Below are 17,540 nucleotides of genomic sequence, written 5' to 3'. Positions count from 1 at the left end.
AGCCTATATCAAGTCAAACTTGGCACAGTGGGAGTAACGTATGGAGGGAGCTGAATGGTAAGAGGTTTTTGGGTCCATGAATAGGATGCCAGCATTTAAGATTTCCGAAATGAAATATTTCAGAATGATTTCAAGAACTATGACACGGCCATGTGTGAGAGGTAGTTCAAACAGAGAGAAAATGGAAGATTGGGAATTAAAAATGAAGGACAGTGTGAGGAAAATATATTGGAAAGATCACCTAAATGGCTATTTAACTTTCTCAGAATAATAGATGAAGTTAAGAAGTTGACAAGTTAAAAGCAAACATGCAGTCCAGGTGCCCAAACTGGAGGGGAATAAAAGGCACTAAAGGAGTGAGTAGCTAGTTTTTATCAACCCCAAAGGGCAACTTTTGACATGTAGAGGAATAATGGTTTAGTGTAAAAGCTTCAGTGAGGGAAGGAGGAGATAGCAGCACATCTTCTCTTCATTGAAAGGTCTGCTTGAGAAATACTGGGGGACTTCCCTAGTGGTCCAGTGGCTAGGTCTCTGCACTCTCAGTGCAGGAGGCCTGGGTTCAATCCCTGGTCAGGGAGCTAGACCCCACATGCTGCAACTAACAATCACGCATGCCACAACAAAGGTTGAAGATCGCCAGTGGCGCAACTAAGACCCGGCACAGCCAAATAAATAAATAAAAATAAATCTTAAGAAAAGAAGGAAAGAAAGAAAGAAATGCTGGCCTTGGGGACTGTTACATTTCAATTGAGGCAAGACGGGGTCAGAAGCATTTTGCAAAGAGACTTACAGAGTGCGGGTTCAGGTCACAGAATGGGGAATGCAGAGGCCATGACCAAGGAAGACAGAGAGAAATGAACAGTCAGAAGTCAAGTTTGTGACTGAGAGTAGGGGAGAGGGGAGATGGTCAAAGGGACTTGAAAATCAGGCAGGCACTGAAAATAAACAGGGGTGTGAGGTCTGGGAGGATTAACAACCCTCCAGGCTCCAAGCGGAGCAGAGGTACCAAGCGGTTTCCTGGCAGTGTTGGCTCAGGCCCTGGGGGGAGATGCCAATAGCTTCAGGATATTAGCAAATGGTCATCTTTTTTCAACTCTCCACACAAAATCTTGGTGGGAAGCTCTTGGGTGCCTCTGAAGAGATCCTAGTTCGGGCATCTGCAAATAAGAAAGAGGGAGCATCCTTGGGGATTCTGAATCTTCTCAACAGCCACGTGTGGTCTGACTTAGTAGCTTTTTTTCCCTTGAGTATAGTTGCTTTACAACATTGTTAGTTTCTGCTGTATAGCAAAGTGAATGCGTTATACATATATCCACTTGTTTTTAGATTCTCTCGCCATATAGGTCATTACAGAGTTCCCTGTGCTATACAGTAGGTCCTTATTGGTTATCTATTTTATTTAGTGATTCAGCAACCCTTTTGAAGAAATCTTAGCCAGGGGTAAAGAGATGCGTTTTGTTTCAGCCCACCTTTCTCAATTAGCATCATGAATGCTCAAGGTTGTAACCAAGGCCCTTCCAAGGAGTGTCTGAACCACATTGGTTAACCCTTCTTAATTTTGAAGCCTGAGCTCAAATGTGGCTCCTTCACTGAACTGTGTATGGATTGAATCACTATAATTGAATTCAAAAGATACCGTCATAGGAAAAATGAGAGACAGGATTTTAAGTAATATTAACACTATTTTGACTTCCTCTCAGATCCATAATTCCACAGTTTTCTCCCACTCTAGGTTTTCCTAAATCAACTTGTGGAGGTAAAACTGGAACTTTATGATGCAGGAATTTAATTGGCAGGTGAGAGAGAGAATGAGAGAAAGGGAAGTAGGGGAAGGGAGATGGAGAGAGAAAGGAAGAGAGAGAGAGGCCCAGAGAAAGTTTTTTCAATCCTATCACCACCTTGGAAGCTATGAGAGTTCTGGGTGGAAAAGCAACTCCTTTGTTCTACAGGAAAACTCAATTTGAAATAAATATACATGGATTTAAAATAATACATTAATTTAAATTCTCTAGGTGGAACCACTTTGATGGAAATTTCCCTAAAAAAGCAACAAATGATTTGCCTCTGCATCTAATCAGCCAATCAGACACCCCCATGCTGATTACTTAATGAACTAGAATTTTAATGAAAAAATTTATGATTATCAACAATTCTTCTGACCCCCCCCTCTCCCTCTAAAAAACCCCAAACATGTTGTGCTGATAATTCTCACCAAATTAGTTAATCTTTCCTTCAACCATAGAACAGAATTCGTTAATCAAAACTGAATTCCTGGCCAAATATCTTAGAATAGCTAGCAAGGCATGCAGTCAAGCAGATAAGAACAAGTTGATGACTAACCAAGTGATTCTCTTTTTACTATCAAGAAGAAAATGATGCAAGTAACTGTACAAAAAGAAAAGAAAAGGTTAGGGCTTGTTGCAGAAGTGTCATGGCAAAGAACGAAAAGAAGACATCCCCTGGAAAAAGGCTTACGCTCTTTCCATGTACTCTTACCTTCCTTCACAGCAGACACATTGGTCCAGTTTTGGGTGGGAAACTGAGACAAGATGAGTGGTTCTGGGCCAGATTTAGTGAGTTATTGTTTTTGCTCTTTTCAAAGTAAATAAGAGTGCAGTCTGCCTTAACAGACTGTGGTGTTCTCTGCTACTCTCAGAGCTCTTTGCTCTGACATCTGTCTCCTGAACCAGAATTCAAACGTGGAGTAAAAGTGAAAAGTGTGGATCTGAAGAGAAGTCAAAATAATCTGTGGGACCTGAATATACATGGAACAGATTATTCATGAAAGGGGCCAGTGTGCTAAACAGATATATACTTTTTTTTTTAGTGAAAGCATGTCTTACCCATATAATTGATGATTTACAAAATCACATAGAGAATTTCATGAAGACTGAATTCTGTCTATGCCTTATTTTAAAAGTAATAAGCATGATTCTTTTACAATCCAACTATATGATCTAGAGGCTTTCCTGGTGGCTCAGCAATAAAGAATCTGTCTGCAATGTAGGAGACATGGATTTACTTCTTGAGTTGGGAAGATGCCCTGGAGGAGGAAAAGGCAACCCATTCCGGTATTCTTGCCTGAAAAATCCCGTGGACAGAAGAGCCTGACAAGCTCCTGTCCATGGGTTTGCAAAAGAGTCATACATAACTTAGTGACTAAACAACACAGTATTATTTAGTATGACTTTATCCTACAATAATAGCAATTATTTCATGAATTCGGTGTGAAGAGTCATTGAGCTGATAGATATTGGGGTGACCAAAAATTTCGTTCAGGTCTTTCTGTAACATTGTATAGGAAAACCAGAATGAATTTTTTGGCCAACTCAATACAAAGGATGTTAAATTCTGCCTTCTTCCCAGAAGCACACAATAAACATTAGCTATTATTATTATCACTCTAGATGGTAAATAATCCCCTTCTTACGAAAGAAGAGCTTGAATTTCAGAGCATTTTACTGACTTGCACAAGATACAAATTAAATCACTGAATTGAGAGTGCTGCCAGGTCATACTGAAATTACCTGAACTATTGGCCTACTCTTTATTTCCAAAATCATAAATATAAGCCATAATTGAAACAGACTCTCATGAAGGTGCTCAGAAGACACACTGAGCAAAATGTTGTCAAATCACATTTTACAGTAAATGCAGCTGCAACAGGAACAAAGTTTAAGACTTTTTGCTGTTCATCTTCATAATTCAGCTCTTTTGCTGATGTGTATAGACTCTGCAAGAAGGACCTTCCAGGTGCTGTCTTTGTGAGCAGCTAAAGACCAACAAGCAGAGGAATTCATTGTAAGAAGACAGAGATTCAAGGTGCACAAAACTGATTTTATAATTGGCTGTCCTCAGACAAGACAGAAAACTTTTAAGTAGCCTGGTGAATGGTGATCAGGTTGCCCTACAAACTGGACCTCCGTGACTTAGCAATTCTGTGTTCAAAGGAAAAGAAAGAAACAGCAATAAAATTCCAGGACCAGAAACATCTCTATGAGCTGTTGAGAATAAAGGCTGGTCATGGATACTCAGAAATAGAATATGGTGCTTATAGTGTGTAACCTCAGTGGAGTGGAGGATGTTTTTCCTGCTAGAAGAGATGGCTGAGACTAAGTTGGCCTTCAGAAGAAAAGAGGTAAGGGAAGTGCAAACATATCAGAGGGGAATCAGGAGAGGTCCTCAGAGACCTGGGCAGGAAGCCATGTCTGTTTTCAGCATCAGGAGAACAGTTTGGGATCCTGGGTTCCATCAAGTTCACATTCCAAGATGGAGGGGAGGATAGCAGATGCTTCATGGGAGACAGGAGAGTTTCATTTAGGAACACACATAAAATAGGAACTTCCTTAATAAATAAGAGGCATTTGAAAGGGACTGGAGTTTCTACAATTATGTAGGTAAGAGATGAACCAGATTCTATTTAAACATTGTTTTGATTCAAGTTTTTCCCATAAATTGTGGATACATAAATTGTGGATACATTGCAGATTGGAAAGGGAATAAAATAATCACAGTTCTTAGTCTCAAGGACTTAAAGCTTTGTGGAGAATTGTAAGTTCTGTGATGGCGTGTACTCAATTTTCTTTTTGTACTCAAGGACTAAAAGGGAATACCTAGGGTTGAAGAGGCAGTTATTAAATATGTACTAAAATAATTTTATCAATAAATGACCTTAGTTTGTTTAATAAGAATTTTAAAAGGTGGTTTCTATTATACTCCATACATATATAAATATATATATATACCAAAGAAAATTGAAAACATACATCCACTTAAAATCTTGTATACAAATATTCACAGTAGCATTATTGATAAAAATTCAAAAGTAGAAATAATCTAAATGCCCATCAGTTGTTGAATGGATAAATATAATGTAGTAGATTTATATAATAGAATGTGATTTAGCCATAAAAAGGAAAGAAATCTTGATTCATGTTACAACATAAATTAAACTTGAAAACATGTTAAGTGAAAGGAAGCTAGTCAAAAAAGATCATTCATTGTATGATTTGATCTATGTTAATTGTCCAACATGTACAAATACATAAAAACACAATGTAGATTAGTGATTGTCAGAGGCTGGTGGTGGGGAGAGGTTGTTGGGAATGGGGAGTGATTGCTAATTGGGTATGGGGTTTATCTGGGGAGTGATGGAAATACTCTAGAATTTATTGTGGTGATGGCAGCACAACTCTGTGAATTTACTAAAAATCATTGAGTTGTATATTTTGAATAAATGTATAGGATGGCATGTGAATTATCAATTCTATACAAAAAAGCAAGAGAAGGAGAGGGAAAAGGAGATGGAGACAGAGAGAGAGAAACACCTGAAGGTTGCTGTGAGAATGTACAGAATGGACCACCACAAACCAATGCAAACATAAATGATTCCTAACTTTTACCTTCATTCATTCTCTCATTTAGAGAATGTTTGAAATGCTGTTCTTACAGAGATTTGCAGCAGATGTGAAATGAAAGAAAAATCTCATCCAAAAACACAACTTTTTCTTTCCTTGCATCTGGGGTCACGTGGCTCTCTCTGCAGACTCAGTTCTGCCCCAGGATCTAAAATCAGTCTTGAGTTTGATCTGGGGACATTTATTGAACTCAAGTCCAATATTCTGAGGCCTTAGCATCTCTACCTTTCTACTAGCCCAGTTCTGACCTAGCATTTACCTGTCAGCCTTATTCTTCAGTCTAAATTCCAAGCTGTCCTGGCAGTTCTGGGCCCATGCCATATAATCTTAAATCTAAATATTTAGACTAAGATGGAATCTGTTGAACTAAGGCCTTATCTGGCTTTTCAGGGATTTTCCAGAATCTTGTCCTTGATTGTGTTTAGGTCCTGAACAGGCTTCCTGAATGCTCACTCCCATTTGTTACTTCCTCATGCCATGCCCTGTGGAATTATTGAACTTCGGTGATGTTGTATAGTTGACCAGGTGCCCTCTGCCATATATGGATTTCAGGAACTCCTGGACTCTGGCTGGACTTCTTTCCACCATTGTTGAATCTACCTTCTTCCTTTCAACCTCATCAACCACATAGCACATGTTCCCGGTCACCTCAATGACACCAATCTTGGGGAAATAACATTTAACAACATTTTTTATATCTAGATGTGTCATCAGAATAACTTCAGTTCTTAGGAAAACATGACTTTTCTTTCAATTTATCCATTGTAGAGATTCAACAGACATAGACTTATTAATTTAATGTTGAGTGTTTACTATACAAGAGGTATTGTTGCAGGTGTTGGATATACAAAACTAAAAAGTAAAACTCCTACTTGATGCTGATAATCATAACAGCAGACATATTTGAATATTCACTAAGTACAGTTACTAGAACAAGTGATAGATCTTGATTATCTCATTTATTTTTTTATAACAAGTCTAATTTGTAGATTCTAATGCTGTGTGCATTTTAAAGACAATAAAACTGAGACCCAGGGAGTAACATGCCCATTCTTCAATTCTTAGATTGTCTAATTTGTAATACTAAGTTCTTAACTGGCATGTCATACTGTCTCGAGAACCATGAGAATCCAAAATACTTTGCTATCACAAAGCAATCAGATTAAGATAACATTCATTCTCAAAATGTCTGCTGAAAGACCTATGAACAGACAGGCTTCCTATTCCCATTTCTAAAATAATCCATCTAGGACTAGAGTTTCACAAGGTAGGGACAGAGACCAGAGGTCAAGTTCAAGGATGTTATTAAGGGAGGGAGAAGCTGGTGGGTCCTAGATGTGCAAGGAGGCCCACTGGTGCACAACCCTGGAAGTTTAGGTTCAAAAATATGAGTGAAGACTGCAGAGACTAAATCATGGGTCAGTCTGAAGTACAGCATTTCTGCATCTAGACAGAGGCTGAGTGACAGACAAGTGGAACCAAAGGCATGTTGGTGCATGTTGGTGAGTCAGGAGATCTGCAATGTATGGAGCCTTCAGAATTCCTTCCCAGACCTGATCTAAGGTAAGTGAGGTAAGTCACAGGTGAAGACAAGCAGGCCACCTGTTGGAGAGTGGGGAAGTGAAGGGAGCAAATATTTCTAGCAACCTGTGTATCTGCTACAAGTGAATAATACAGCTCCACATGGAGACTAACCCATATCTGAAACTAGCAAATTGGATTCCGCTAAGTGATTCTTTTAGACATAACCAAAAAAGGAGGAAAAAGAAACATCAGAAGAACCAGAAAAATCTTTAAAATGAGCTAAAGCAACATTGGGAATATCATAGAACATTCAGCAGCAGAAATAGCAGTCTTGAAATTCACACAGAGCAGTGCCTTACCACTTTGTATTTTCCAAAGGTGGCCACATCAGTCTTTTCTTTCCCATATATTCTTCTAGAGTCTTACTACTCCCTCCTCAAGAGGTGGGGTCTAAGTCCCCTCCCTTGAATCTGAGTGAACTTTCTCCTTCTCTGTAACCAACAGATTATGGCAGAAGCAATGTGTGATTTGGGGCGATAGGTTACAAAAGGCCATGTGGGTTTTATTTTTTTAGATGGAACACTCACTTTTTACAGCCTTGAGATGTTATGTAAGAATACAATGATCCCCAGACTGTGGTTCTGGAGAGTTCCAGGGAGACATTCTCTGCTAACAGCCCACCTGAGCTCCGGACAGCAGTCTGTTTCCAATGCCAGCCATATGAGTGCACCATCTTGGACAGGAAATCCCGTTGAGGCTTCAAGTGACTACAGTCATCACAACATCTGACTGCAATTTCATGAGAAACCCCCAGCAAGAACCGCTCCACTAAGAGCTGACAAATTCCTGTCTCACAAAATTGTGAGCCAAATAAAGCAATCACTTGAAGCTGCTAAGTTTGGGGATAACTGATTATGCAGCAGTAGTAACCTGAATACCATAGAGGAAAGAGCTATCACTGTTTCCAAGACACATGGTTCCTTTCCTCCTATTGTTGCCCTAAGGATAAGGGCTGAGACCCAGAGGGAGAGATACCAGTGTGGGAAGGAAGAGCCTGAGTCCCACAGGAGGTTAGTTTAGCATCACTAGTCATATAATCTATAAAAGTTCATTCATTATATATTCTATGATTAAACTTTATGAGATCTCCAAAATGGTTGATTAATTTTTTCTCAAGTTCAGTTTTTAAAATCTAATATTCATTTCCTGATCTCAGGTCCAGAAGGTGGATAAACCTCTAAGATTATAGCATAGGTTTGTCCTAATGATGTTATCAGTGGCTCAGATGGGATATGTATCTGTGGATTTACTTTCAACTCCAAAGCGACATGTTAGTGGAGACTCCAGGAATGGATAGTAAAAAGAAGCCCTCTATTACTTCTGCTTTGATTCTAAGTCTACTAATCATTAAATGACATATTGAGAGTAATTGTTTTTAAACTATAAGTGGTTATTCAGCAAGCTATAAATCAGGATTCTTAATTCTATTACCTCTTTTCTTTCACCTATTCCTATGATTAGAAATTTTGCAAATAAGGCACCTTCTCCTTGTCTCAGCTTCTCTTCCAACTAAAGACTCCCATAAAACATGCTATCTGCAGAATTCTCAGGGGGAAAGAGATGGAGCTCATCCATGGCCTCCTGGCCTATACAGCACACCCTCAGCCAGCAACCTCATTCTCCTTTTGGCATTCAGAGGGCTCTGGTGTGTCCCTTGCCCTCAAAAATGCTATCAACATAATGAAAGCTGAAATGAAAATTAATCATTTGGTGAGCTTCCTCCTGCATCTGTTTTAAAAATCTTCTCGGGGAGTGGGAGAAATCTGTAGAACCCTGGATGTCTGTTCTGGGAATTCATGTTGGCTATACTACACTGGGAAATCTGAGAAGATCCATGAAAACCAGTTATTAGAGAGAAATGAGATGATACTGTTTCTCAGCATTTGAGACCAAGAACCTCAAATCAAAGCAGGCACTGTCCCTGATTTCCCATAGCTGTCATAAGTTTCCACTTACAGCCTTATATTTATATTTTCTGACTGAGTTCTTTCCCCTACTGGATTGTAAGCCTCGTATATGTCTTTGTATCCTAGAAGTGGATCAGGACATAATAAGAACCTAGTAGACTTTTGATAAATTAACACCATTTTAGCTGTAAAAAGAAAAATAAAGGTCATGAATATAATGATGCTTGGGAAATATATGCCTGGGGGTTCCTACAGAGGCCTGGTTATCTTCACTCCAAGGCTTGACATCTCGGCCCTTCGGAATGTAATCAATTTGGACATGTCCTTAAATCTCCTCACAAATAAGAGATGGAATAAAAATAATGGTACTCTGTATTTGTATAATATTTTGGGGTTTATCATACTGAATTTTATGGCAATCATTTTAGAAACTATTTGACAAAACCAATTATTATCATTTTAAAAATTAAGAAACTGAACAACTTCCCTGGAAGTCCAGTGTTTAAGACTCAGCTGCCACTGCAGAGGGTGGGGCTTTGATCCCTGGTTGGGGAACTAAGATGCTGCATGCTGCACTGTGTGGCCAAAACATTAAAAAATAGCACATTTTTTTTAAAAATAAAAAAAACTGAATTCCATAGAGGTAAAACTGTTTGCCTAGTTACACAGGAATAAAGAGACAGGGAAAAAGCAAAGGTCTCAAATCCAAGACCCTTGCCCTAATTCAGTGCTCTTTCACTACATCCTGCTGTCAAATTCTTGAAAGAGTGGAAACCATTGTTTACACTAAAAAAAATTTTTTTTTTAGTTTGGATCCTGATCAAAATCTGATGTTGTGGGTTTTTGCAATCCACCTTAGCTGAGAGGTATTCATTTTTCATTTCAGGGCCAGCACTTCAGTAGCTGAAAGCAGTCTGTGCATTCATTTGAAATGAAGGATGGGAAGTTCCCTGAAAAGGTTTGAAGTCTTAATTCAATTGATATTGGCACAATAAACTCTAGGACACATCCAAATCCATTACTAAGACTTTGCGTGCCAGCAGATTTGCAAAACTAGATGTGGAATTGCACCAAGTTCTCTGTGCTCTGTGCTTTAAGGTAAAGTGGTGCAGATCTCCTTTCTTCACATGAGGTCTGAAGGGAGTTTGCTCAGTGACAGTCTCCCTGTATGAGTGACACCATGGCAAAAGGGAAAAATGAAATATCTAAGTTCTGCTTACCCTTGTAGTATGCATAGTTAGGCTTCCTGATTCTCCATGCTGGAACGCAATACGCACATATATGGCAGTGGGCAGTGGGGACTGGAAGATTCCATCACTCCCTATTCCCATGGTCATTCCACATTCTCAGGGTCTTTGACCAGAAGTTATGAACATCAGGGGGGAAAAGTGGAATTTTTGTTGCTGTGTTTTAAAGCCACTATTTTGGAATTGTGAGAACATTTTAAACTAAATATTTTGGTTATCTGTTTTGCTATACTTATGCAAATATAACCTAATTCTGCCTCCTTCATTACTTTTCCTCATAGCTTTCTACAAGACCTAAGATCCCAAGGGAGGGCTCAATACACTGTTTAAAGTCTTGTTTTTAGACTCTCCAGAAAAAAAAAAAAAGAAAAGAAATATAGAATTTTTTTTATCAGAATGATTATATCTTCAAATAACAGAAAATCCTGATTTTCTTAAACAGTAAGATTATGAATTACTTTTTTGTAGCAAAAAAGCCCCAAGACATTGTATAGTTAGGGCCCAGCTTTGGATCATTCTGTGCCTTGGATTCTGTTATAACTTGCTCCTGTCAGGGTTCAAAATGGTTGCACCAGGTCTGGATGGCATATCCAGCTAGAATAATGACCAGAAGCAAAAAAAAAAATGATGCCACTGTTTCATGGGCAACTTTTAGGAGGAAAATAATTTTTCTCACAGCTGTCTGGCTCGTTAGCCAGACATATGTCACATGGCCATGCTTCATTGACTTCAACGGCTTCATTGGCAAAAGTATTAAGACTAACATGTTTATTTTAGACCAACTAACACTACCCCTAAAACCTGAAATTGGAGTGAGTTCCTTTAAGCATATGACTACAGAGAAAAGTAGGTAACTGGAGAAAGGAAGAAGTTGATGTGGTGTGAATTGGGGAGATGAATTAATGTCGGACAGGCAACCAACTGTGCTTGGAGCAAGTTTCTTCAGCATATTTTATTTATTTATTTTTCATTCTGACAAATTCCGGTTTTGTCACTTCCTTTGTCATTCTTACTACTGAGTGTTTTGTATGAACTGTAGGGTTTTAAATTCTATATTTTAATATAAATTATGACAGTTATGGGAAAGTTATGACAGCTACAGGAAATCAGGGACAATGCCTGCTTCACTGTGAGGTTCTCGATCTTAAATGCTGAGAAACAGTATCATCTCATTTCTCTCTAATAACTGGTTTTCATGGATCTCAGATTTCCCAGTATAGTACAGCCAACATTATTTCCCAGAACAGACTTTCAAGGTTCTACAGATTTCTCCCACCCCCCGAGAACTTGAGGATATTAAAATTAAAAAAGGTGATATCTCTGCTCTAGAGGAAAGCATAACTCTTTCCATGCAGTTAAGAAAAGGTAATTTAAAATAAAAAAAGAGGAAACTGCAAATATCAATCTTCCAAAATGAAGAAAAGTCTTAAGAACCTGCTGTTCCACTATTTAGTGAAGGTAAATCACAACACTTCCATACATGATAATAAAGGAACATGAAATTAAACTTTTATCCATTTTGATAAGCACATCATTTAGTATAAATGCAGATGGATAGAGGAGGGGAGCAGTTAACAATTAGATTCGACTGGCCCCATACGAGGCCTTATGGTATTATAGGACTAGAGTGAACTAAGGTTTTTAATTGAAAATGAGATAAGTAATTATCTTCAATTCTTGTTCTAAGAAGGTAGTAATTAGAGTGGATCCCCACTCCTGGGTCAATACTCCCAGCCTACAACCTGATAGAATTCCCCAGCTTGATGTTAACAGAATAAATAGCACAATATATTCTCAAATCTGTGGGGAAGGCAAAAAGATGATGGGGTGTCTTACTCCTATAATTGTTCCCTCAGAGGTTGGGAACTACAGGTAATTTTCATAAGAGATTCCCACTATAGGAACCTATAACCCCCTGGAGTATCTTTAAGAAAGAAGAAAAGGCCTCATTAGTGACTCAATCCTATAATCCTTTCAATTTTCATATATTGAAGTATGAAGATGCAAAATGATGGAACATAACTCCCAGCTCAGGTTATGATTTAATCTGGAAAAGATATATGATTTAAAACAAATTACCAATGATGCCAAAGTATGGGAACAACTATTTAGACTACAGAGCAATATGAAAGAGCAAGATCACGAAATGGAACAGGGAATATGCCCCTCAGAGTCAGAAAGATAAGGATATACTATCTGGAAGATTAGTTAGGATTTTGTATTTTAATTGCTGGTAAGGAACAGTGCTTAAATGAAAGAGCTCAATCTTTCTGCTGGGCAGTATGATGTTTGCATTCATGAATCAAGATGGTTACACTAATCGTAGGTGCCAGCATGAAGTGTTGAAAATAACTTGATCCTTCATCAGACCTATACCATGAGACATATTGAGGAGACTGGCATATCTTTCAGGTTGAAAGGAGAAAGATGACGAGCAGGGGGCAGATCGGATTTTAAGTGCCAGAGTGAATATATATGTATTGATAATTCTAATTGTCAAACTTTGAATCTTATAGGCCACGGGGGCAAGAAAGACTTTAAATATTATCTAGTTTGACTCTCAAATCCTTAAGCAGAGAAGACAGTGAGAGATTTCATGATGGCATATCAGCTAGTTTAGAGGTGATTCTGGTTCCCTATTTTGTAAGAACTCCTGTGAAGATCAGTGTGAGATACCAAATGACAAAAGGAGGAAGAAATAAAATAAGAAATGACTTTCGGGCAGCACCATTGGATAGCAGTTAAATTTTCTATGGTTTGGATTAGGAATGCTTAACACGGCGTTAACAAGGAGGGCTGAGCATTTAAAACCTCCTGCACAGATATTTTAAAGCTTCCACCGGATCAAAGAATGTACAGAGCGTTGTGTCTTTTTAAAAATGTCTCTAGCCTCAGAACCCAGAAGCTTGCTGAGTCTTGGTAAAAGCACCAATTCTATTTCCATTTTTATTCCTCTTCCAATTTTATGTAAAAGGTACATTTTCATTAGAGGAATTAGGTAGCTAATTCTCTTGGAAAGATTCAGCTGTCACCGAGTAACACAATCTTTCCCTGCCCTCCTCACCCAGGCTGGCAGCTACTGGACTCCAGCAAAGAGTGGCTCTTTTGCTGGGACGCTTCATGCTTCAGTGACAGCTGCCAGGAGAGTGGTAACAGCTAAGGTGTCAAGCCGTCCCTTCCCCAATTCCATTTGCTGTGGAAACGTGCTAACTTGAAAGTCCATAAGCCATTTAAGAACAAGAATTAGTAGACGGTATAGGTTTCTGTTCCTTTCTATCATCCTCTGAAGCAGGGAAATAATGTTTTTCATTTGAGACCATCATATTTATGTGATCTTATGGTCACAGATGCAAAATACTTTGGAAAAATATCACAGTGCGTGTATCATGTTGATGTTCAAGCAACGAAAGACATAAGTCAACTTAAAATGTTTTTAACCCACTGTATTAAGGGGTAATGGAGAACATCTTTTTTTCAATGAAGGATGAATCACAAAATACTAGTTTGATATCAGATGGGACAAAAAATAAATTAGATTTCCAGTGTATGCAGAAGTATATTTTCCATGGACTTAGAAAAAAGTCATTCACAGACTAATATTCTTTTCAATCTTAGCTGTGTTAATGGGCATAGGAGGGGTTGGGTAAAATCTGCAAATCAACAGTATCCAAAGCACCACCGAAATGAAGTAATCACTGTGGGAAATAAAAACTGTATAAGACACAGTTCCCACTTTGAAGGACCATCCTCACTTATTCAATAGATCAGTTCAGTTCAGTTCAGTTCAGTTGCTCAGTCGTGTCCGACTCTTTGTGACCCCATGAACTGCAGCACGCCAGGCCTCCCTGTCCATCACCAACTCCCGGAGTTTACCCAAACTCATGTCCATTGAGTCGGTGATACCATCCAACCATCTCATCCTCTGTCGTCCCCTTCTCCTCCTGCCTTCAATCTTTCCCAGCATCAGGGTCTTTTCCAAGGAGTCAGCTCCTCGCATCAGGTGGCCAAAGTATTGGAGTTTCAGCTTCAACATCAGTCCTTCCAATGAACATTCAGGACTGATTTCCTTTAGGATGGAGGGGTTAGATAGATAATGATATGTAAGAATCATGTCATGAAATATTATCCCAAGTTTTACCTAAAATGATGCTTTATCCATTTCAGAGATACAGTGTGTTTGCTAGAGTAAACATTTGCCTATGAGTCAAATGCCCTGGTCATTGTCCAAGCACCAACTTAAAAGCTATTTAATGTCTCTATATTCACTTCCTATAAGCAGGTTTGACTAGATTACATATTTCAAATTCAGACATTTGGCAGTTTATGATATTATAAGAATATTTGCTAGGCTTCCCTGATGGCTCAGGGGTAAAGAATCCACTGGCAGTGCAGGAGGCACAGGTTCAATTCCTGGGTCGGGAAGATCCCCTGGAGTAGGAAATGGCAACCCACTCCAGTGTTCTTGCCTGGGAAATGCTATGGACAGAGGACACTGGTGTGCTACAGTCCATGGGGTTGCAAAAGTGTCGGACACAATTTATTGACTAAACAACAACAGCAAGTAGGTAAAATTAGTAAATTATTTAAAATTTTACCCATGATTTAAGTGAATTTAGGTTAACAAAAGAAGTTCCATGTTCTAAAAATGCTTTAGCTAGGTTGCTTCCCACAAATGTAATTAGGGCTTTTACAAATGAGTGTATTTTTATTATGTTTAAATAAGACAAACTGAACTTCTCTATGGTGCTGCTATTTACACACGAGGTGTTTACTTTTTAGTTTATCCTACTGACTTCTGTCAATCCCCCAAGTGATTTTTAACTGAAGGCAAGGTTATCTTGCCACCCTTGATTTGGGGCAATCAGCCATCACAAAGCAATTCCTGGTAATAAACATTAGAAGGAGAGGCCTGCAAACAGCTCCAGAATGATAAATAAGGATATGGTTTTCCAAATAGGAAACAGGAGGAGGTTAATTTAAAATAAACCACCAAGAGGTTTCTTACAGAGTTATCATCATGGGCCTTTCAAAATAAGAGTAATCATTACGTGTGAGGGCAATTGTTCATCGGAACATCTTGTTTATTTGGCTGATTATTCTCCCCAAGTATCATGCTTTTCAACAGATCAATCAGCAGCTTTAATCGGCTTTCCCAGACTATTTAACAGGATAATTTGGTCAAATGGCACATGTTATATAAATGGCCCTGCCCTAGCTTGCCCGATCACAGACACACTCAAGAGTTTCATGCAGACCTGTCATCACATTCTGGCTCTGCCTCTTTCTTGGAAAGTTGGGAAAGTTACTTCAAATTTCTGAGTTTCGTTTTCCTCATCTATGACATGAATGTCATAAGACTCACTGGCTGACTTAACGTGAGGACAAAGTGTGTTCATGTGTATAACAAACCTGGTGTGACTAGAACACATGGGGACCAAATAAACGATGGTTACAATGATCCAGTTGTAATCCTATACAATGATCCTTCTCCTATTGGAGAAGGAAATGGGAACCCACTTCAGCATTCTTGCCTGGAGAATCCCATAGATAGAGGACCCTGGTGGGCTACAGTCCATGGGGTTGCAGAGGAGGTGGACATGTCTTAGCGACTAAACAACAATGACATGATGATCCTAGCCTATGAAAGGACTCATCACTCTGAGTGGCTTCACAAGGCAATGACCAGCCCTGACTTGCACGTCTGTTCTTTCTAAAGAATCAGTAGTGGTGTGTCTTTACATATAGAACGCATGCATTCCTGAAAAGTGAGGAAAAAAATTCTATAAAAAGAAATCTGTATTTTTATTACTTAGTGTCTTAGTCACAGGATTCTATAATGGCATACCATAGACTCCAAGGCTTATAACCAACATATATCTAATTCTCACAGCTCTGGAGGCTGAGAAGTCTAAGATCAAAGTTCCATCAGATTCTGTGCCTGGTGAGAGCCCACTTCCTGCCTCATAGGTGGCCATCTTCTCACTGTGTCCTCACATGGAGGAGGCAAAAGGCCACTGTCTGGGGTCTTGTTCATAAGAGCACTAATCCCTTTCATGAGGGCTCCACTCTCGTGGTAAAGCCCAACCTCGTGGCATCAGGTTTGCCAAAAAAGTTTGTAAGAGTTCATGGAAAACTCTACCAAACTTTTTGGCCAACCCAATATAATCACATTAAGGGTTAGGATTTCAACACATGAATTTTGAGGGGAGTATAAACACTCAGTCTCTAGCAATTAATTACATGAAAAATAAGAGTTGTTTTTTTGTTTTTGTTTTTGTTTTTTGTGGGAGGGAATCAGTCTAACCTTGATTCCTTACCTCTCTGACAGGACATTTCATCTGATAGCTCACAGCTGTCCCAGGTGATGCTAGTGGTAAAGAACCCTCCTGCCAATGCAGGAGACATAAGAGACATGGGTTCTATCCCTGTGTCAGGAATATCCCCTGGAGAAGGAAATGGCAACCCAGTCCAGTATTCTTGCCTGGAGAATCCCGTGGACAGAGGAGCCTGGTGGGCTATAGTCCATGGGGTCACAAAGAGTCAGACACAACTGAAGAACCTTAGCATGCATGTGCTATTTGGTTGGGTTATTTATTGATCTCATTGCATAGACTGAAGGGAAAGCATGAGGTGGTGGGAGCAGGGAACACCGATGGGTGGGGTTGAAGCAGGTTGTGATATCAGAGAAGGTATGAACAAGTTATGAGGAGCTGGAATCCTTTAGAGGCCAGTCCTCAAAGCTCACTCTGGCCAGCATAGGCGAGGTCTGAATTCTGGAATGCGGCTGTTCAAAAGACGAAAAAGACTAAGAGGAGGAGGCTTCCATGAGTTACTTTACAAAGAGTTGAGATAGGATGCCTATTTTTTCAGGTTTTCCTGAGATGGTGGGATTTTTCAGGATGTGGAATTTTCAGTCCTCAAACTGGTTCAGTTTTGGCATCTAGTTCAGGCTCATTGGTAGTAAAGAGCCAAGGAGATAGTGACTCTGGAAACTTATAATAAATTTTAAGATTCACAGCTGCTAGATTACATGTAACATATACCAAACTGAAATTTATTTTCAGGATACCAAGATTAGGTATTATCTAAATTATTTTAAAATTGTTTAGAGAGGGTAGCCATTCCCTATGATTTTCTTTACCCAGGGGATTTTCTTGACCCAGGGACTGAACCCAGGTGTCCTCCTTGGCAGTAGAATCTTTACTGTCTGAGCCAGCAGGGAAGCCCTTTAAAATATATTCTGTCTAGAGCATGCATTAGCTGTTTTTATTTATTTGTAAATCTAACTCATAAGAAGAGGGAGATATAGCTAATAATAATCAAACAAAAGATTGCTAAATAACAATAAATCTGGTTTACAGCTAATACCTTAATGTTGTTACTTA

Source organism: Cervus elaphus, chromosome 31 (assembly GCF_910594005.1).
Source record: "Cervus elaphus chromosome 31, mCerEla1.1, whole genome shotgun sequence".
Lineage (NCBI taxonomy): Eukaryota > Metazoa > Chordata > Mammalia > Artiodactyla > Cervidae > Cervus > Cervus elaphus.
Note: the sequence above shows the minus strand (reverse complement) of the source record.